Below are 20,935 nucleotides of genomic sequence, written 5' to 3' on the forward strand. Positions count from 1 at the left end.
ATAAATACTTGTTATATACCAAGGATTTTTCTAAGTGCAAGGGAATATTCAAATGGATCTGTGACCTCGTCAATTTGGGATTCTTTACAGTGAAAATATTATCCCATCCTTGCCTGCCCATTCTGTGCAATTCTTACCCATATCCTTGCAAAAATTCATCATACTGATCTGCCCGATAATCTGGAAGCTTTCCTTGCCTTCTCTTGACATTGTGAAGGTACCAGTAGGACAATGACTATCTATGTACCATCCTTCATTCTTGCCCTGTAACCAGGATATTTTATATTCCTATCATGCAATTTATCATGTCTTCTTCTATTCTTGTTCTTCTTTGGAGTTCCTTGTTGGTTATAATGTTGTCTCTTCCTCACTCCCACCCTGTATCTCTGTTGCTCTCTTTGTGATAGACACTTGTGGTTACTTTGATGTAGTTTTATTCCACGCCTGACTGCCATATAGCAAAAACAGGAGAATATTGGTATTTCAAAGACTGGCTTTTGCTTTCACGAGAATCTTAAAATCAATAAAGGAATTTGCTGTTTCTCAAAAACAATCCTTCCCTGTTCGCCTATTATTCAACCCTGAATCCAACTCTTTGTCCTTCTGTGCTGTTTGTTCCATACACACATAGTGCTGGATAAGTTTTACAGAGTGTCCATTCAAACTCGTGTTGAAATCTGAACAATAAACATTTTTCATACACTTGACTTTTCCTATATAGATGGACAAATCAAACTTCTTTAAATTATTATACATCTTTTCCAGGAGTTTCTACAATGTTCTGAGGCTTGATGCGATCAAGCCCAATGTAACCAATAGACAAAAGTACCTGGAAGACCTCAGTATTCTACTTCAACCTGGACTTCATGCTGAATCTCTTTTTCCACAATAGCAAACACTTTATCAAGCCTACATCTCCCTATTCTATGCTTCTCCTGATGTTGACTATTAGAGGATCATTGAAAAGGGTTGTTTCTTTTGTCATATAGTAAAGAAGCCTGAAAGGCAGCATTTTATTTTACTGAATCAAATGCATTTTTAAATCAACAACCAAAAAGCACAATGATTTCTCAGATTCTGTATATTTTTTAGTTAATTATGAAATAGTAAAGACCTGGACTATTGCTATTCTATTGAGAAAGCCTGCTTGTTCCCTAAAAAAATCTGTATTAAGGATGTTCTTGATTTGTATGTAGATGACTCTATAAGCTTTTCTATAGATGGGAGACTTGGCATATAGGTGAGTGGCTACTAATATTCCCTTGATCACTTTTTTTGGTTCTAATACAGTCTGGGATTTTTTTCTCGTGTTTTTGGTATCATTGCCTTCTTCAGATACTTTGTTTATCAGGACTTCAATGCCCTGGCAATTGTATTACTTCATGCACTGATCTCCTTTATATACTCATAGAACAACATGATTGCTTTTCACATCTTTCTTCTATTTAGCATCATTTTTACCTCCATGAGAAGCACAGAGGGAACTGTAATGTCAGGAGCCAAGTATGAAGGCTCCAATATCTTGATGTAGAAAATTGTTATCTTTGAAGTAGCTAACACAAATCTTTTCCATTTGTTTTTCTACTTGTAATCTTACTGTTTCCTCCATGAAAGCTCCTGGAATAATTTTGCTTAGTTGGATATCTTAGCAAGCTTCCTTTAGAATTGATTTGACCTTCATTGATTCCCTCTGTTTTATAAAATGTAACTATTCCTAATTGTTTATTGTACTTCTTTGTAAGGTTTTACAAGCAAGTTTATCATCTAACCCATTGTTTCCTTTGTCAGCCATCTCTCTCCATTTAGCAAGTAAGTTAAGTGTGAACTATGGTGCTTTATGGGCTTTTTTGATCTCCAGGTTGAGGCAATTAATTTTATTTCTATTAGCTAAATTGAATAAAATTATTATAGCTGGTTTTAATGTCTTTTCTGTTGAAGTAATTAATTTCATTTCCATTGGCTAAAGCGAATAAATTACTATAGTTGTTTTCAATGTCTTTTCTGTTGCTCATTTCTCATTTAAAAATTAATTACTAGGGGTTGAACCAAGATGGCAGAGTGAAGTGAGAATTTTTTGCTGAGCTCTCCCAACACAACCCTCTGAATGACTCTTAAAAGCACATCAAATAAAATTCTGAAAGGCATAACTAACAGAAAGTCACACTGAGTGATTTTTCCACCCCAGGGTAGTTTAGGCAGACAGAGAGGTCTACAGATGCCAGGTTGGGGGCTGGCCAGGAGTGAGACCCTGTTGGAAGCAATACCTGCTGTGGGCCTAAAGGCCATGGCAGGGGCAGCCCTGGAGACAACAGCAAGCACACAAGATAACTAAGGGGACTGAAAACCCGGTGAGAAAGAGATTTTAGGGGCCCACTGTGCTAGGACTGAAAAAAAGGATCAGATACCATTTGTAAATTCTGTCACCCATTACCCAGTTCCAGGTTTCAGTTACAAAATGTACACGAGAAATTGTGGTCATGAGGGAGCAGGGGCATTACCTATATAAGTACCAGAGTGCAGATAAGGAGGGGAGTGCCCAGGTTTGTCCCCATATCACATCACTTTTGAACCAAGAAAAATTTACAGGCATCCACTAAGCTATAAAAACAGTAGAAGCTCATAAGACAGAAAATCAGGCTAGATATCCTCCCACCTCCCTAAAAAGCAAGCAAAGCACAATTCTAACATAAAGTCTAAAATCAAGAAATAGGCTGGAAAAAATGAGAAAACAACAACTACTAAAAACTTGACCATTAAAAATTCTACGATAACAAAGAAGCGCAATACACAAATTCAGAAGATGACAACTTGAAAACATCTATAAGCAAAGCCACAAAGAAAAATGCAGATTGAATGATTGAATACATGATCAACAGTAATTCCTAGAAGAGCTAAAGAGTGCAATTTTTAAAAAGAGCAAAAAGGTTATTTTAAAAATCAAAGAAGAGTAACAGGTACAAAATTGGGGAAAGAAATGAGAACAATAAAAGAAAATTAGCAAAAGAGGATTAATAGCTTGGTAAATGAGGCACACACACACACACACACACACACACACACACACACACACACATACACACACCTCCTTAAAAATCAGAAATGGCCAAATGGTAAAAGAGGTACAAAGTCTCAATGAAAAAAATGACTCCTTAAAATTAGAATTGGCTAAATGGAAGCTAATGACTCCATGGAACTTCAAGAAACAATAAAACAAGGTTAAAAACTGAAAAATAGAGGAAAATTTGAAATACCTCATAGGAAAAACAACTTATCTAAGAAACAGGTCAAGGAATTGTAATTTAAGAATTATTACATTTCCTGAAAGCTATGATCAAAAAAGAGCCTAAACATCATATTTTGAGAAATTATAAAGGAAAACTGCCCAAATATCTTATATACGGACAGTAAAGTAGAAATTGAAAGAATCCACTCATCACCTCTTGAAAGGATTCCCTAAATAAAAACTCTCAGGAATATTCTAGCCAAATTTCAGAGTTCCCAAATCAAGGAGATAATACTTCAAAAGCTAGCAGTGGGGAGATGCATTCAAACACTACAGAGCCACAGTCAAGATCATATAAGATTTAGTAGCTACCACTATAAGAGGGGAAGGTTTAGAATATGAGACTCCAGAAGGTAAAGGAGCTAAGATTATAACCAAGACTGATCTACCCAACAAAACTGAGTACAGTCCAACAGCGGGGAAAATGTGTATTTAACAAAATAGAAGACTTGAAAGTTTGAAAACATCCCTGATAAAAAGAATCAGAGCTGAGTAGAAAATTTGACACTCAAATACAAAAATCAAGAGAAGCATAAAAAGGTATAAACATTAGTGAGAAATTATTAGGACTTAAAAAGCTAAACTATATATATTCCTATATGGGAAGATGATACATGTAACCCCTAAGAACTTTATCATCATTGGGGCAGTTAGAAGCAGTTCAACTGCCTCAGATAACTTCAGTATGAGTCTTTTATGTTGAGATTATCTCAAAAGAAGAATGGAAAAATGGAAGCACTAGGAGAAGAAGAAGAGGAAGAATAGGGGAAATTATCAAAATATCTCATAAAAGAGCTGGGTGTAAAACAGGAAAGTCTTAATTAACCTTATAGCACTTATGACTCCACAAATTGTCATCTTCAAAAACATTTTGTACTCCTGAACACTTGATCATAACTTATTCAATAAATTCATTATATTTATTTTTAATATAATCTCTGGTAGGCTATTTTAAATTGCTACCTCTCAAAAAGAAAACATATAAAAAAACTGGGAGGGGGAATCAAAATATATGTAATTCAGCTTACTATTACACTAATGTTTTTCAACATATATTCTTGAGAATTTTCAGGCTTACTCCTAAGCACTATATGTATGCTAAATATATTATCAGGCCAAGAAGTCAGGATAAACTAAAAGAATAAAAGTAGAATTTCTAGACAAAGTAATGATTTGGAATATGTCATTAATCACCTGCCCAGTACACACCCATTTCACACACAATCTTACTTCTGCAAAGGACCAGGGGAAAGAGGAGTGCAGTGCTCTTGTATATCTTGTTTGGGTCCAAATTCGTTATTGGTTTGTAGTTGTAGTTCTTCCATTTACATAGTTATTTTATTACACTGTTACGTATATTGTTTTCTTGGCTCTGCTTACTCCACTTTGTATTAATTCATCTTAGTATTTCCCTCTTTTTCGGTTTCCATCATGTTCATCATTTTTTAGTATCATCACCTTCTAATAAGAATAATTGTTGAGAAAAAAACATGCTTTGAATGTCATGGGAAGAAATATGGAAGAAGGAAAAGAGCACTGGACTAGGAATCTGCATTTGGATTTCAGTCTCCTCTTTGTAGGAGCATCCTGGAATCAGCTGGAACAGGCTCAAGAGAGTCAATTGTTAAAGTTCCAGTGTGAGTACCTCCACTTCAGAAATTAGCGACCACTAAAAACCAGGCCTTGATTTGTTGTTTTCTTGATTATTTAGACTTTAAGAAGCGACAGAGAAAGTGTTTATAATGTAAATTAAACTTAAAAGGGTATGCTGCATTCTTGGAAAACAAATTGTTAAACATTTCCCAGCATACTCCTGCCTTTCTGTCAATATCAAGCTATGAGACCTCAAGTAAATCACCTAAGTACTATAGGCCTAACTAGAAAATGAGCATAACATTCTTCCCTTTGAGATTTCTGTGGGAGTCATGAGATAATGTGTGTGAAAACTAAAACCCACTAGAATGATTACAAGAAAGAATAGATCCCCCAGAAAAGACACAAGTCTAGAGCAGTAACTCACGTGCACATACATTTCATTGATACAGAACCTCAGTGAACAAATTCTCTCTACTAGAGCAGATTGTCACTGGCTTCTCAAATTTTTGTCTTAGGGAATTGCTTTAGGAACAAAGAGGCAACATGAGTTATTTGCCCAGAGTTCCACAGCCAGTCTAAAGCAACAATCCACATTTGCATCTCTTCCTGACTCCACATCTAGAAATCTTCTCTCCTTAAGTCAGGAAGAATCCTTTACTAATGGGATCAGGGTCCACAGCCTCTTCATAAGGAGGCATGCGTTCAGGGCTGCTTACTAGGTGCTTTTTAAAGATTCCCATCCATATTGGCTAGCGATGCTTAGTGCACCTGCTGTGTAGCTACAGAAGGAAATGCTGATTAACTAAACACAAGCAGACAAAGAGATTTAGAAGTAAAGCTGAGAGCAAATTTGTTTCCTAATGTATGAAATTAGTAATATGAGAGAAGGGTGCAGTTTATACGGTGCCCAGATGAAGTATTTCAGAGATAGCATAAGTTGCTAGTGGCTTGTGGATTTCAAAGATGATATCCATCCAAAGAAGTCATAATGAAAATAATAATAACATTTTCAAAAACACAAGGACACAGTGCTGACCTCCTTTAATTGTACATTAGCTTAGTTTAGAGCAATAGTCGATCAATGAATAAACAAGCACCCCAATATTTGTCAGGCATTCTGCTAAGCACTGAAGATAAATAGAAGGCCAAAAGAAAGCCTTTTCCCTCAAGCAGCTCACCAATATAAGGGGTGAGATTGCATGAAAACAACTATGTGCCATGTATGTCCAGGCTCCATCCCTTACTAATTATTTGTAAAAATGTATTGACTTCAAAGGCTGACTCAAAGAATATCTAGTAACTTCTGACAGTTTTAGTTTCTGAGATATGGTCACTTTCTTCTTCCTGAGCTGAGGATTCTGCTAACTGCTTTTGTCCTTCTAACTCTATCTAGGCAGCTAGGTGGCACAGAAGACCCAGGAATCATCTGGAATTAGTAAGACATGAGTTCAAATCTAGTCTCATACACTTACTGTAATGACCCTGGGCAAGTCGCTTAACCTGTCATTGCCTCAGTTTTCTCAACTGTAACATGAGGATAATGATAGCATTTACCTCGAAGGTTTGTTGTAAAGGCCAAATGGCATAATATTTGTAAAGTTCTTAACATAGTAGGCATTGTATACCTGCTAGCCATTATTATTACTATCAACCATAGCATCTTGATGGCACGTCCAAGCATATGCTTTTTTTTCTTCTTAGCTCTGACATTATTTCAAAGCAAAAAGTTCTGTTTCTAGGGTTTATTTACAAGAACAAGAGGGGTATGGGAAAACAGATAGTAGGATTTCAGGAGGTGAAAAGCACGGTTAAAAGAGCTGATCTGGCAAAGACTATTACCTAGGGTTTCTCTTTGCTTAAAGTTGCCCAAATGTTGCTTGAGCCAAAACATTCTTAGTCTGGAGCTGACACTGCAATATTAGCTCTGAAACAAACATTGCATCTCTCATTCCAGAGCACCTACTACCTCCCACACTGTGCAGTTTGGCGTATCAGTAAAAGCATGACTAGCAGGTTTTTTTTACTTGGAGCAAAATCTGGAGGATCAGGAAAGGCTTCTCCTAGGTAATGGGATTTGAAGGAAGCCAAGAAAGTTAGGAGGGTAGAGATGAGAAAGGAGAATATTTCAGGAATAGTAAACAGCCAGACTCTGGATCAAAATGGCTGACGTCTAGAGATTGAGGAGGACAATGTCACTGGATCACAGAATATATGGTGTTTCAACAATTTGGCTACCAGCTGCTGTGAGGGTGAAAAACCAACATGAGTCCAACAACAAGAATGCTGCAAGCCCAGGTTCTTTTGAGCTGATTTACTTAGGAAAGCAACATTAAGGGGTTAACAATCTTACTTTAATCCAACATACAAATATCATTCACTCAGTTTGGGGGGGAAAGCCAGCACCCTGAACTCTAGAGCAAACACAAACAAGTTACAAATGTCAACAGACAGATGTTATCTGATTCAAATCTCTATTCATAATTACCAGAGTTTAACAAAGTCTAAACATCCGGGTTTACAAGCTCTTAACTACAGCTGCCCAGAGTCTCCACATCAGCACTCCACCAAGAGTGAGAGCCCTTTGCAAATAGCTCTGTTCTCTCTTTTTATACACTCTTTAGCCATCATCAAACGTCATCTTAGCGACCAGAACTCAGGCTCCTATTATTGGCTCTGGTCTTAGCAACTCCCCTTAGAACCCTGGGGGCTTCATGCCCACACAGGCTTAGCACCTAGTAGATAGGGGTTTGGGCCTGGGGTTTAGCACCTAATGAGACTCAATAAAAGACACCAAACTTAATTGATACTACATATGTCGAGAGAAAGGTATAAGAAAACTGAAAAGGTAGGAGGGGGGTTGATTGTGAAAGGTATTGAATACCAAACAGAGAATGTAATATTTGTCCCCAGAAGTCATAGGGAGTCACTGGCATTTATAAAATGGGAGAAGGGGAAGTGGAATGATCAGATTTCTGCTTTAGAAAGGTTATTTTGACAGTTGAGTGGAGGATGGACTAGAGTAAGGAGAGACTTGAGGCAAGTATTTGACTTTAAGTCATTTAGAGGGATAGATCAATGAAACCTTTTTTAACTGAAATAATCCATTAGTACTGGAGTGAGGTAGTGGAGCAAACTGATTACCACTTGATCATTTTTGTTATTTTTTTCTCTATCCCATGTTTATTCCTATCCCTGTCAGATATGCTGCTTACGCAGTAAGAAGCCATCAGTCATAGGATTTTGATTTAATACTCAAGGATGTAGTCACCTACTTCCTTATTGTTTCAAAACTTTGATAGGTTTGGGAATTAATCAATGTTTATATTTTCTACAATATTGCATATCGCAAACTCTCCGTGCTTTCTTATCCAGCACATCTCTTGTCCACATTTTCTCAATACCCCATGAAATGACAACCCTCTCCTGTATATTGAATGGATATCAGAGGAACACACAAACTGCCCATCAGGTATCCCTCACTCTCACTGTGTATGTCTTTTCTAGTAATATATCTCTGATAACATCTTTATGCAGCTTCACTAGCTTCTCCTACACAACCATTACTTGGTGACATGCCATATTCTGTTTCTGCCGAGAGATTTCACTGAACTTTGGGTGAACTGCAAGTTTTTCAGTCTCTCTGGAGACTGTGATATTCCATTATTCACATACATATAACACTATAGGAAAAAAACTGGTATTAAAATTGTTCATTCTTTGTTTCAGGGAGAAGCTGGGGCTCATCACAAGTATTGTCCAGTTTCCCCCAAATAATCCCTCTTTTCCCTCCTATTTAATTGTGAGCCAAGTTCATGGTCCATACATATTATCTCTCCAAGAAACATGTACTGCCAAACCATTTCAATGGGTTGTCCATCTAAAATAGTCTAAATCAAGAATTCTTGGCCTTTTTTTGTCATGAGTGCTTTTAGCAGCCTGATGAGGCCTATGGACATTTTCTCAGCAAATATTTTTAAGTGCATAAAATAAAATAGGTAACATTTAAAAAGGAAAACAATTATATTCAAGTAAAAGGTCTTATAGGTAATAAGCAGCAGAAAAGGGATTTGAACTCAAGTGCTTTGATTTTACATCTAGCATTTCTTCAAACATTCCATGCTGCCTTTTGGAAGGTTCTCTTTTTCTTATTTAGAAAGTGCTACCATGTTCCAGGATTTGATACACTCAGCACAACGACACTACAAACAGGAAAATCTTGCTTACAGATCTCACCCTCTGTAGAAAATCCCTCTTCCATATGTACTTTGTACTATACATAATTCATGGCATTAGCAAACACCATTGGTGAGAATGAATCTCCCTGTTTGATCCCTGCCTTAAAATTAATAAACAGAAGGCTGTCAAATAAAATATCAAAGGTTACATTTTTTTGAACAATCTTTTACAATTATTGACCTATGCATAAGACATGTCTTGTTGGAAGAGAAATCAAGGAAGCATTTTTCTTTACCAAGTCAAATGCCTTGGTCTAACAAGCAAAATGGGAGTGTATCACGCTCCTGTTGTAGCCTTTAAACTTTCCAGTCAATTTGGTGGTTGGAATTACTGTAGAATATCGTTTGTTCCCTTAACAAACTCCTATCAAACATTAATATGTGAAGATATGTGAAAATAGTCACAAAATTAGTTTCTTATATTTTTCAGTCATCTTTTTTTATAATCATAGTGTTCATCACTCTTTCTAAATATTGGTCTATTTCCCCTCTTTCAACTAGCTTGAGAACTGATTCTCAACATCATCAAAACAGAGTTACCTTCCACACAAACCTTTCTGTATACCTTACTCTATTTGCTTTATCCATACTTGTTTTCTTTAGTGTTATTTTAATTGTTTATCAAGGTCATAAGAAATTGTGATGTTAGTGTCTAAATGCTACAGTTGTACTGTCACTGGTAGATAAAACAGTTTACAATAGGAAGTCCCATTAACCCTTCCCTTTTATTGCATATTCACTGTCATCCTCCCAGCTTCATCCTTAAATACCCTTAGAATAATTTGACTCGGGTCTCTCACCCTGCTTTCTCTGTTTGTTTTTCCTTCTACCTCTCTTACCTATTTTATAACATGATACTACTAATAACCTTTCAATTTCTTCTTGCGCAAGACTGTACAAATGTATTTATATTCTAAACCTGTGTTCCCCTGTTGCTGCCATATCTTTGCTCTTAGAGACAAGGAAATCAAGCATTTGCTAGATAACTAGATAGCGCAGTAGACAGAACCCTGGATCTAGACTCAGGAAGATCTAAGTTCAAATCCTGACTCAAGCACTAGTAAGCTCTATGATCCTGGAATAATCACTTCCCCTCAATTTCCTCAGTTGTAAATGAGCATAATAGTAGCACCTAACTCCAAAGGTTGTTGTGAGGATAAAATGAGATAATACTTATAAAACATTTCACAAACACTGAAATACAATATAAATGCTAACTATTGTTACGTACTTTTTCAGCTAAAAAAATGCTTAGTTTTCCTCATTGTAGCAATTAATTTCCATCGGTTAAACTTTCTAAGGGAAGGATGATAGTCTGTGTTGATATCTTTTTTTATCCATTTCCCATGTTTCAGCATGAACTTCTTGTTTCAATAGGTCATATCAGAATTTCCTCAAATAACACATATAATCTCTTGTCATTTTTTTGTTTCATTTAGTGTTGCTTTTGTTCTTTGTTCTGACTGTACAGACAGCCAATTCAGAAATCATTAAACAATTGTGACTAGCCATTTCTTATCTTAAAATATAATACATTTCATATTTTAAAATATCAGTTAGTACTTGCCACATCCAGCACTGCCTGACTTTGTTGTCAAAGAAAATATTGTTTACATAGAGTCATAGACTTTTACAAAATCTATAGGCCTTTGGCTCCTCATTCCTAATGATATGTCTGTGTTTTCCAACAATTCTAAAACCATATGCACCCTTTTTACTGAATTTACTGCATAGTATTAAATTTATTTTAAAGTTTTCCCACAAATATATCTGCCTCTTCATCTTCTGCAATAGATGTTGCTGCATAGGTCATGGTTATTTTCATGATGGTCTTTTTGAAAATGCATAAGCACTACAAATATTCTAGGAAATGACATTTCTTATTGCCCTTGGATGCATAATAAAACCAACTTTGCTAACCTCTTTACTTCCCTCTCCAGGGAACATCTGTCAGCCATCCTTCCATTTGACTACAATGTTCCTTCATCTTATAATTTTCTTTCTAGTAGGAATATCAGAATTGTTATGATTCAGTTCCTCCAGGAACAATAATAGCTCACATTTAGATAACACTATAAGGTTTATTAGGTGATTTGCATATATAGTCTTACTTGATCTTCATTATGGCCCTGTGAGTGTGATATCATTTCCACTTTAAAGATGAAGAAATGGAGACTCAGAGAGGTTATTTAGAAGGCTCAGGTGTGGTGGGAGCAAGGTCCTAATGACCTTTTCCCCTATTCAAGTTGGTTTGATTTAGTTAAAGCTCAAGCTGTACCTTCCTTGGCAACTTTCTGGTAGCCTCCAACTATATTTACTATGGTTTCCTGGTCCCCCTAAGGGCATGCAAGGGGCTATCCACTTGGATTCCAGGCCCTTTATACTTGGCAGACATCCAGAAGCTAGGCAAATCACCACAACCTGGCAGGCTGACCAGATATGTTTCCAGACTAAGGGAGTCATATCTCTGCCCAAGCCAAATACTGGGATACTCTTATTGAATATCCTTTCTGTGTTCTGAATAAGCAAGCCTCTTTTTGTTAATTAATGAATGACCTATAAAATGCCCCACTGTTTTGACATGGAGCCTAAAGTTACAGAGAAGCAGCCTAATTCACCCACCCTTAACACCAAGGTCACACACTTATTATCTTATGTGGGATTCAGACTGAAATCTTCCTGTCTCCAAGTCCATTACTCTCTCTGCTACACTATGTTTTCTTATATTATGTCTATTTGTTGATCACTAGATAAGTATTAAACATTTAGAGTACCAACAGCTAAATCAATTTTTGTAAATGTTTGCATAAAAACTCTCTTATCCTTGGTGTCATCTGTCCCTTCTGCTGTTTTTTTACTCTCCCCTTATTAGGGCAAGCAAAGTGGGACTTTTTACTCTTTTTCCTTTTGGAGTGCTTGAGTCTTGCCTTTGTTTGTACAAAGGCCCACACCCCTTTGCTAATTAGGTCACAAGAGGTGTGAAGCCCCCAGGCCCTGAACTGCTTGTAATTTCTGTTTGTATTTGCTCTGAAGTTCAGGGTGCTGACTTTTTCCCCTGAACTAAGTGAATGAAATCTGTATGTTTGATTAAAAGTGACATTGTAAACCCTTTAAAGTCACTTTCCTTAGAAAAGCAGATCAAAGAATCTGTGCTAGCAGCCATCCTGTGTGCTTGGTGTTATTGGCCTTACACCTCCACATCAGCTGCTAGCAGCATTGTTGTTATACCCTGAAAAAGCAAAAAAGTAGGGAAGGGAAACAAAGAATACAGAAGGCAATTGTGTATTTTTCTTTCATGGGTTGCCTCTGCCAAAGAATTTATCACCAAATATCCAAAGGTGATAAACTTCTCTAATCCTTAGCTAAGCTGGACTTTAGAAGGCAGTTCATCATCTGCTATTGGGCCTGCACTCAGTGCTTTGCTAACTGTGGTAGTACCTTTCAGACCTTGCTCTGTGATGGTATTGCCATTGAGGTGAAATGAACACTTTCATAATTCAATGATATATTGGAGTAAGACTTGGTAGACATTCTTTCTCACACAGAAAAATAAATCTTCACCTAGGATAATAGGATTGAGAATCAAAAGCAACCTTTCAAATCCTCTAGTCCAACCTTATTTTACAGAGAAAGAAACCAAGGAGGTAAAGACCTCGAGAAATGAAGTAATTTGCCAGGATTCAAAGCAAGTTCTATTGCTTCTAGATTCAGTTGTACTTTCTATGATGCTACACTGCCTTCCTACACTTAGAAAACAAAGTTCTAAAAGGTCCTGTGGGACCTTAAAGGAAGAAGCCATTATTGTTCTTTCTATGAGGCATCTAGTTGGCCCAGTGCATAGAGTATAATACATAGTATCAGGAAGACCAGAGTTCAAATTCCACCTTAGACACATAATAGCTGTGTGTTCCTACACAAGTTACTTAACATCTCTGCATCTCAGTTTCCTCATTTGTAAAATGGGATTAATAGTGATAGCACCTTCCTGACAGGATCCCTGTGAGGATCAAATGAGACAAAGCGTGTAAAGCTCTTTGAAAACATTAAAGTGCTATAGAAATGCTAATTAATGTTAGCTACAACCACATTCCAATTAATGCCAATGATATATCCATGACATAGTCACATGATTACAATTTTCATTGCATGTCTCCATTGGGTTGGAACAGATTGCTGTATTTTACATATAATTATTTATAGCTTACAATAATTTGACTACTTCATAGGATTCATTATTTGCACTAATCAAGGCCTAGCTATATTATCTACCTTTATATTCTTCTCAATTTCCCCCCCCCTCCATCTTAACAATGATCTAATATGACATCATCTCTCTCACTGAATCTTGTTAACCATTTGTGGGTTTTCTATATTAGATGCTAATTTTGTGAATGCTTTCCATATTGTTTTTTTTTAAAAGAAAGGAACTGTAAGACTGTAATATATGAATATTTTACATAACTAAAATAAATATTCTAAAATTTAGGATACTATATAAAGCTATCTATTCACAAGCCAAACCTGAAGGCATCCCTGGAAGTCTCCTGATAGCTTTCTTATTACAGTGAAGATGAATTTGTTCAACTAGTATTGGTTTTTACCTGACAGTAAAAATGGAAGAGCCTCAGTAAATATAGCTGAAGTCCACAGGAGAAAAATGAAATTCAGAGTCTTTGTACTCCACTGAGACTGGCTATTTTTAAATCCTCACTTTCTTCCCTGAATTATCCTCTGTGCTTTTAGAATGCCTTGATTGTCTTAGTAGCTAATAATAATTATGATAATCATAATCAAATGAAAGATGAAATTAACTCCCTGGCCCCTGGAAAAGGATAGACTGTTTCTACAAAAAAAAATAAGGAAGTAAATGATATTGTTGACAGCTCTATGAAATGTCTCTTGTCAAGTGTCCAAAAGAAATCAGGACCAACCTAAAGGAAACTAGGCTGTGAGACTAAAAGAAATACAAAAGGATCATTGGTTTGCTTTTTGCTAGATTTTCATAGACATCTGTGTTTTAAGGGAGCTTTTTAGTAATTTAAGAATGAATTTAGTTTCATTTAGTCAAATGTTATGGATATTAATAGGAAGAAGTGAGAGACAGACCACCTTTCCAGCTCTAATACATTAGAGCTTCTATTCTCTCCAGTGTCTCAGTTATTCTTTGGCATTCAACTAGATATGGCCAATGGGAGTTAACTCAGTATTTTACTCATTACTGCTTCAAACCAATAACAGAGGATTCCAGAAATCACTGTTGCCTTGAATAAAATGGGATCCCAGGAGTATGAAATGAAATGTTCATATAATAGCTTAAGCATCCTAATGATTAGGAACAAGTGATTTGGGGTATTAAGGGAGAATTTGGTTTTATGATTCCAAGATACAGCCAGGCAAATATTAGAATTCAGTATTTGTACAGTCTTGAAATTTAGTGGGTAATACTAATTCGTTTGGTGATTCATTAAAAACAGTAAATGGTGAGTTAATATCCTGCCTACAACTACAGGAAGTATATTCCTAAATTGGCCAAAACATTTTTTTCCTTTCATGAAAATATGAAGGTATGATTTTTGAGACTACTTAGACCTAAATGACATGAAGATATCTTTAAAAACTATTTGTTGTGGTTCACAAACTGGTATTAGTAACCACTTCATGTGAGTATGTGATGTATATGTTTTACAGTCTTTGTAAGTGGCCCTATAGAGCCTAAAATGCAAAGCACATCCTATAAATATAATTAACGAATTGCAGAAGGGTTTAAAAAAAACAACATAGTATTCCCAAAATTGTCAATAACACACCAAATGGATCTTAAAATCTCCTGCCTGGTACTATGCTGCCATCAAGTGGGGGCAATTTAAATAAAGCATTTACAATGACAGCAATTTAAACATAATCACACACACACACACACACCAATCCTTTTCCTTTTTTTACAAGCAGAAAAAAAAGTTGTTTACAGTTTGATTTTGGAATGATTCATAGATGTTGCTGTTTAATCATAGGTTGTCATAGGAGTTAGTATTTAGAAGGTTTACCTTTTCTGAATACGTTTCAGTCTGACTAATACCCAACCTGTTACAGATCTCCTAAGTGAACACCATATAATAGACAGGAAAGATAGTTCTGACATTTATTGAGTGTCAAGTGAAAGCCATCTTGGGATTTACGTTAAGAAAATGATATCATGAGAAAGAGCAGTGAACTTGAATCAGAAGACTTGGGTTTTCCAGCAGTTGGAAACTCAAAGATCCAAGGGTGCTTAACCCTGTGACATGGGATATCATCATAGGAATGTAGGTGACACAGAGCAAGACAAAGAAGGACCAACCACCCCATCAAAAAGCAAAGCAGATGGCAGACCTTGGCCCTGGCACAAGTATTATTGTAGAATCTAAAGCTAGAGAAATGATTAGGCCAAAGTAGATATAGGCCATTATAAAAAAAAAGTATCATATATTTAGTGATGCCCCCAAATCCAGGCTTGAAATAAAAAGTAACTTATTACTGACTGTAAGCAGAGACTACAAGGCAAAAAATGGATTTTCAAAAGAGACTACATAAATACCTATAAGAAATTAAGCAATAAATGAAAAATGAAATAAAACATTTTGAGGAAAGACTAGGAAGACAGTCAATTGACATTAAGAATTTGCTATATGACAAATGCTGAACTAAGCAATGGAGATAGAAAGAAAAGTGTCCCTCCCCCAAACCCTTAACTGGTCATATTTCCTAACAGGAAAGAAAACAAACAGCTAGGCATGCAGAAAATGCATATACTTATATGCATAAATATGCTCATACAAATGCACGTGTATGTGTATGTGTGTGTACGTGGGAGAGAGAGAGTATAAACCTGAAAGGAGAAGAAGAATGAATAGTTTAGAAAAGAAAGTGGTAAACTTTATCCAAGAAATTGACCACAGGAAAAAATAGAATAAAACAAACAGAAATAAATGACAAGTAATATTAAAAACAAATTCAGAAAATTAAAAAAAGAAAATATAGAATATTCAGTATTTCTTAACAACTGACTTGTAAAACAGATGGAGAGATAGTTTAAGAATCATTAAACTCCCTAAAAACCATGATTTTTTTCAAAAAGTATGGTCACTATATTCTAAGAAATCATAAATGAAAACTGCTTTGATGTATTAAGCCAGAGGAAAAGAAAATATAGAGAGAATACACCAAACACATACTGAAAGAAAACCCAAAAGAAAAAATCCTAGGAATGTAATAGTCAAAATCCAGAGCTCGTACAACAAATAAAAATACAATACACAAACAGAAATTATCAGTCAAGAAGTAGTACCAAGGGACTAACAGTTAAAATCACATAAGATGTGGCAGCTTTTCCTGTAAAAGAATGAAAATCTTGCAACATTCAAAAGGCAAAAGATAGAGTCTTACAATCAGAATAACTTACTGTTCAAAACTTAGTACAATCCTAAAGGGGAAAAAAGTTACTGTTTTGAAGTACTGTCAAACTTAAATAGAAATCTGCCAGCTAAATATTGCTTTAGAAAACCATTAATTAGCATTATCTATATTGTATTATGTTTTTTTAAACATTTCCCAATTAGATTTTAATTTTGTTCCTGCCCATAGGGGCCAAAGTTTGATACCTCTGGAGGAGAGGATTTTTAAGCATTTCTGATGAAAAGAATAAACCCAGTAGGAACTTTGAAATGCAGACACAAGTTAAGACAAACCTAGAAATATACATTTATTTAAACAATTAATAATGTAATGCTAATATTCACACAAAGGGAAAAGAAACAAGTACCCCTCCAGCATCTTAATTTCTTCAAAGGGTATCCAGGGACTTAAAAAAATAATAAATAACTACAGGAATGCAGTGATGTAGAAAGGAGGAAAAAGGGAGTGGAACTTGCTATTTCCTATAACTGGTGAGTGCAAGAAGAGTATATATACATGGAAGAAGGAACGGGGGTAGTTTGCATCTAACTAACCTCACTCTTATCTGAAATGGACAAATGAGGATTGAACAGAGGTAAAGAAAAATATGTAGGGAAATAGGTGAAGTTAGGGGTGAGGTGAAGAAGAAAGGAATAGTCACAAAAGGAAAAAATTTTCTCATCCTGAAATGGAGACTAAAGGGAAAAAGGGAATAACAAAGAACCAGAATCTTAGAAGGTGCCTGTGAATTGGGAAATGGACAAACAAATTGTGGTTTATAAATGTATTGAACCACATGAAATGTCAAAAGGGATCTTTTCAAAGAATCCTGAGAAATATGAATTGATGCAGAGTGAAGTGAGCACAACCAGGAGAACAATTTATAGAAGGACAAAAAAATTGTAAAGAATAACAACTTTGTAAGGCTTAAGCTCTGTAATCAATGTAATAAATGTCTATATCCCCAAAGAATCTATAATAAATAATCTTACCCAACTCTTAGCAGAGAAGTGATAGATTTAAAGAGTAGAGACGTACATTTTGGATAAAGCAATAGTGTGAATACATTTTGCTTAATTATGCTAATTTGTTACAATTTCCCCCCTCAGGTTTTAATTTGAGTGAGATGAGTTGAAGGGGAGAGTTAACAACAGTGAGATTAAGAGAAAAAAAGACTTAAGCTCTCCCCCAAATCCCTCCAAACACCTATGAAAATGGCTCTGAACAAATTCCAGAGCTGCAGAACCCACAAAATAGCAGAGGGAAACAGGTCTCCAGTCCAGGAGAGCCGGGATGGTCACCGGGAAGGGTCTATCTCATGGTGCTGGGAACAGAGCACAGCCCAGCATGGGCCATGCCAGGGCAGACCAGAACGGGAGTCAGCCAGCCAAAACAGGCCATAGGGCCACGAATCATTGAGCTGTGGCAGTTACCAGGCTTCTCAACCCACAAATGCCAAAGAACAGGTTAGTGTGAAACTGCAGGATCGAGTTCAGAGTGGTCCAACCACCAGCCCCGGGGGTGGCGGAGTTGGTGCAGCAGTGGCAGTGGCAGCAGCAGGAAGCTCCTGAGGCTGCTTCCAGAGCTCCAGCATCAGCTACTTCCTGAGTCCTTGGCTCATGCAGTGGGAGGACTCTAGCAGCACATCAGAGAGGGAGTGCAAGGAGCTCTTTGTGGGCACGCAGGCAGGTTCTTCTGCTGTGCCCTGCTTGGATCTACATTGTGGTCCTGATTGGAGGTGTTCTTGGGGGAGGAGGAATGCTGATGTGACAGAGCCTGGGCTGAAGGTGGAGGAGAAGTAGCTCTGAAAACAGAAGCGCTTGGACCCTAAAGCTTGGGACAAAGTACTCTCTACTCTACAAGCAGTCATACCCTGAAAAAAGGTCAAGGGTCAAGTAATTGACTGGGAACATGAACAGGCAGCAAAAATGAACTCAGACTCAAACTCAAACTCTAGATTCCTTTTTTGGTGACAAAAAAGATCAAAACATACGGCCAGAAGAAGTAATAATTGGGCTCAGGCCATGGAAGAGTTCAAAAAGGATTTGGAAAAACAAGTAAGAGAAGTAGAGGAAAAATTGGGAAGAGAAATGAGAGTGATGCAAGAAAACCATGAAAAACAAGTCAACAACTTGCTAAAGGAGACCCAAAAAATGCTGAAGAAAATATTGTCTTAAAGAATAGACTAACCCAAATGGCGAAAGAGCTCCCAAAAGCAAATAAGGAGAAGAATGCCTTGAAAGGCAGAATTAGCCAAATGGAAAAGGAGGTCCAAAAGACCACTGAAGAAAATACTACCTTAAAAATTAGATTGTAGCAAGTGGAAGCTAGTGAGTTTATGAGAAATCAAGATATTATAAAACAGAACCAAAGGAATGAAAAAATGGAAGACAATGTGAAATATCTCACTGGAAAAACCACTGACGTGGAAAATAGATCCAGGAGAGATAATGTAAAAATTATTGGACTACCTGAAATCCACGAGCAAAAAAGAGCCTACACATCATCTTTCAAGAAATTATCAAGGAAAACTGCCCTGATATTCTACAGCCAGAGGGTAAAATAGAAATTGAAAGAATCCACAGATTGCCTCCTCAAATAGGTCCCAAAAAGAAAACTCCTAGGAATATTGTCACCAAATTCCAGAGTTTCCAGGTCAAGGAGAAAATACTGCAAGCATCCAGAAAGAAACAATTTGAGTATTGTGGAAACACAATCAGGATAATACAAGATCTAGCAGCTTCTACATTAAAGGATCAAAAGCCTTGGAATATGATATTCCAGAAGCCAAGGAGCTAGGATTAAAACCAAGAATCACCTACCCTGAAAAACTGAGTATCATGCTCCAAGGCAAAATATGGACTTTCAGTAAAATACATCAAGCTTTCTCAATGAAAATACCAGAGCTGAATAGAAAATTTGAGTTTCAAATACAAGAATCAACAGAAGCATGAAAAGGTAAACAAGAAAGCGAATTCATAAAGGGCTTACTAAAATTGAACTGTTTTGTTTATATTCCTACATGGAAAGATGATGTGTGTAATTCATGAGATCTTTCTCAGTATTAGGGTAGTTGAAGGGAATATACATATATGCAGACCGAGAGCACGGGGTGAGTTGAATATCAAGGGATGATATCTAAAAAAAACAAAATAAAATTAAGGGGTGAGAGACGAATATATTGAGAGAAAGAGAAAGGGAGAGATAGAATGGGGTAGACTATCTCACATAAAAGTGTCAAGAAAAAGCAGTTCTGTTGGAAGGAAAGAGGGGGCTGGTAAGGGGGAATGAGTGAATCTTACTCTCATCGGATTAAACCTGAGGAGGGAATAACATACGCACTCAAATGGGTATCTTACTCCACAGGAAAGTAAGGGGAAGGGAATAAAAAAGGGGGATGATAGAAAGGAGGACAGATAGTGGGAGGAAGTAATCAAAAGCAAACACAGGATGGAAGGAAATATAGCTAGCCTTTCACAACATGAGTATTGTGGAAGTGTTTTACATAATGATACAGGTGTGATCTATGTTGAATTGCTTGCCTTCCTAGGGAGGGTGGGTGGGAAGGGAAGAGGGGAGAGAATTTGGAACTCAAAGTCTTAAAAGCATATGCTCAAAAAAAATGTTGTTTTTTGCATGCAGCTGGGAAACAAGATATATAGGGAATGGGGCATAGAAATCTATCCTGTCCTACAAGAAAGTAAAGGGAAAGTGAATGGGGGCGGGAGTGGGGTGACAGAAGGGAGGGTTGACTGGGGAATGAAGCAATCAGAATATATGCCATCTTGGAATGGGGGGGTTGAAATGGGGAGAAAATTTGTAACTCAATGGAAATCAATGTTGAAAACTGAAATATTAAATAAAATGATAAAATTTAAAAAAAATAAAAATCACTTCCTATTTAAAAAAAAAGAAAAAAGGAAGAAGAAAGAAAATAATCAAAACATTTTTTAAATACATAAAAGAGAATGGAAGTACAAACAAGCTAGATAGTTTTGATATGTATGTAGATATAGATATATAAATATAGATGTTTCAATATGCACATGTAGATGCATATACACATATATGTATTATGCATATAAATTTATAGACATGTGAGTGTGACTATACACATGTGGGAATGTATACATGTTTGTGTATGCACAGATACATGTGTGTGTGTATTTATGTACATACACAGTAACCTAATAGTCTTAGTGTAATTTAAGCTATTCAAGCTTAAAAATGTATTAAGACTTTTGGGGCTACCCTATGCTTGTGTTCATCTATAACACATACATATGTATACACATATATGCACAGGTATTCATGGATATATATGTATAAATAAATGAAATGACATAGAAATTCAGGGTTTCAAATGCAATGTTCTTTTTATGTTCCATTG

The sequence above is a fragment of the Trichosurus vulpecula genome, chromosome 6 (assembly GCF_011100635.1).
Source record: "Trichosurus vulpecula isolate mTriVul1 chromosome 6, mTriVul1.pri, whole genome shotgun sequence".
NCBI classification, from domain to species: Eukaryota; Metazoa; Chordata; class Mammalia; order Diprotodontia; family Phalangeridae; genus Trichosurus; species Trichosurus vulpecula.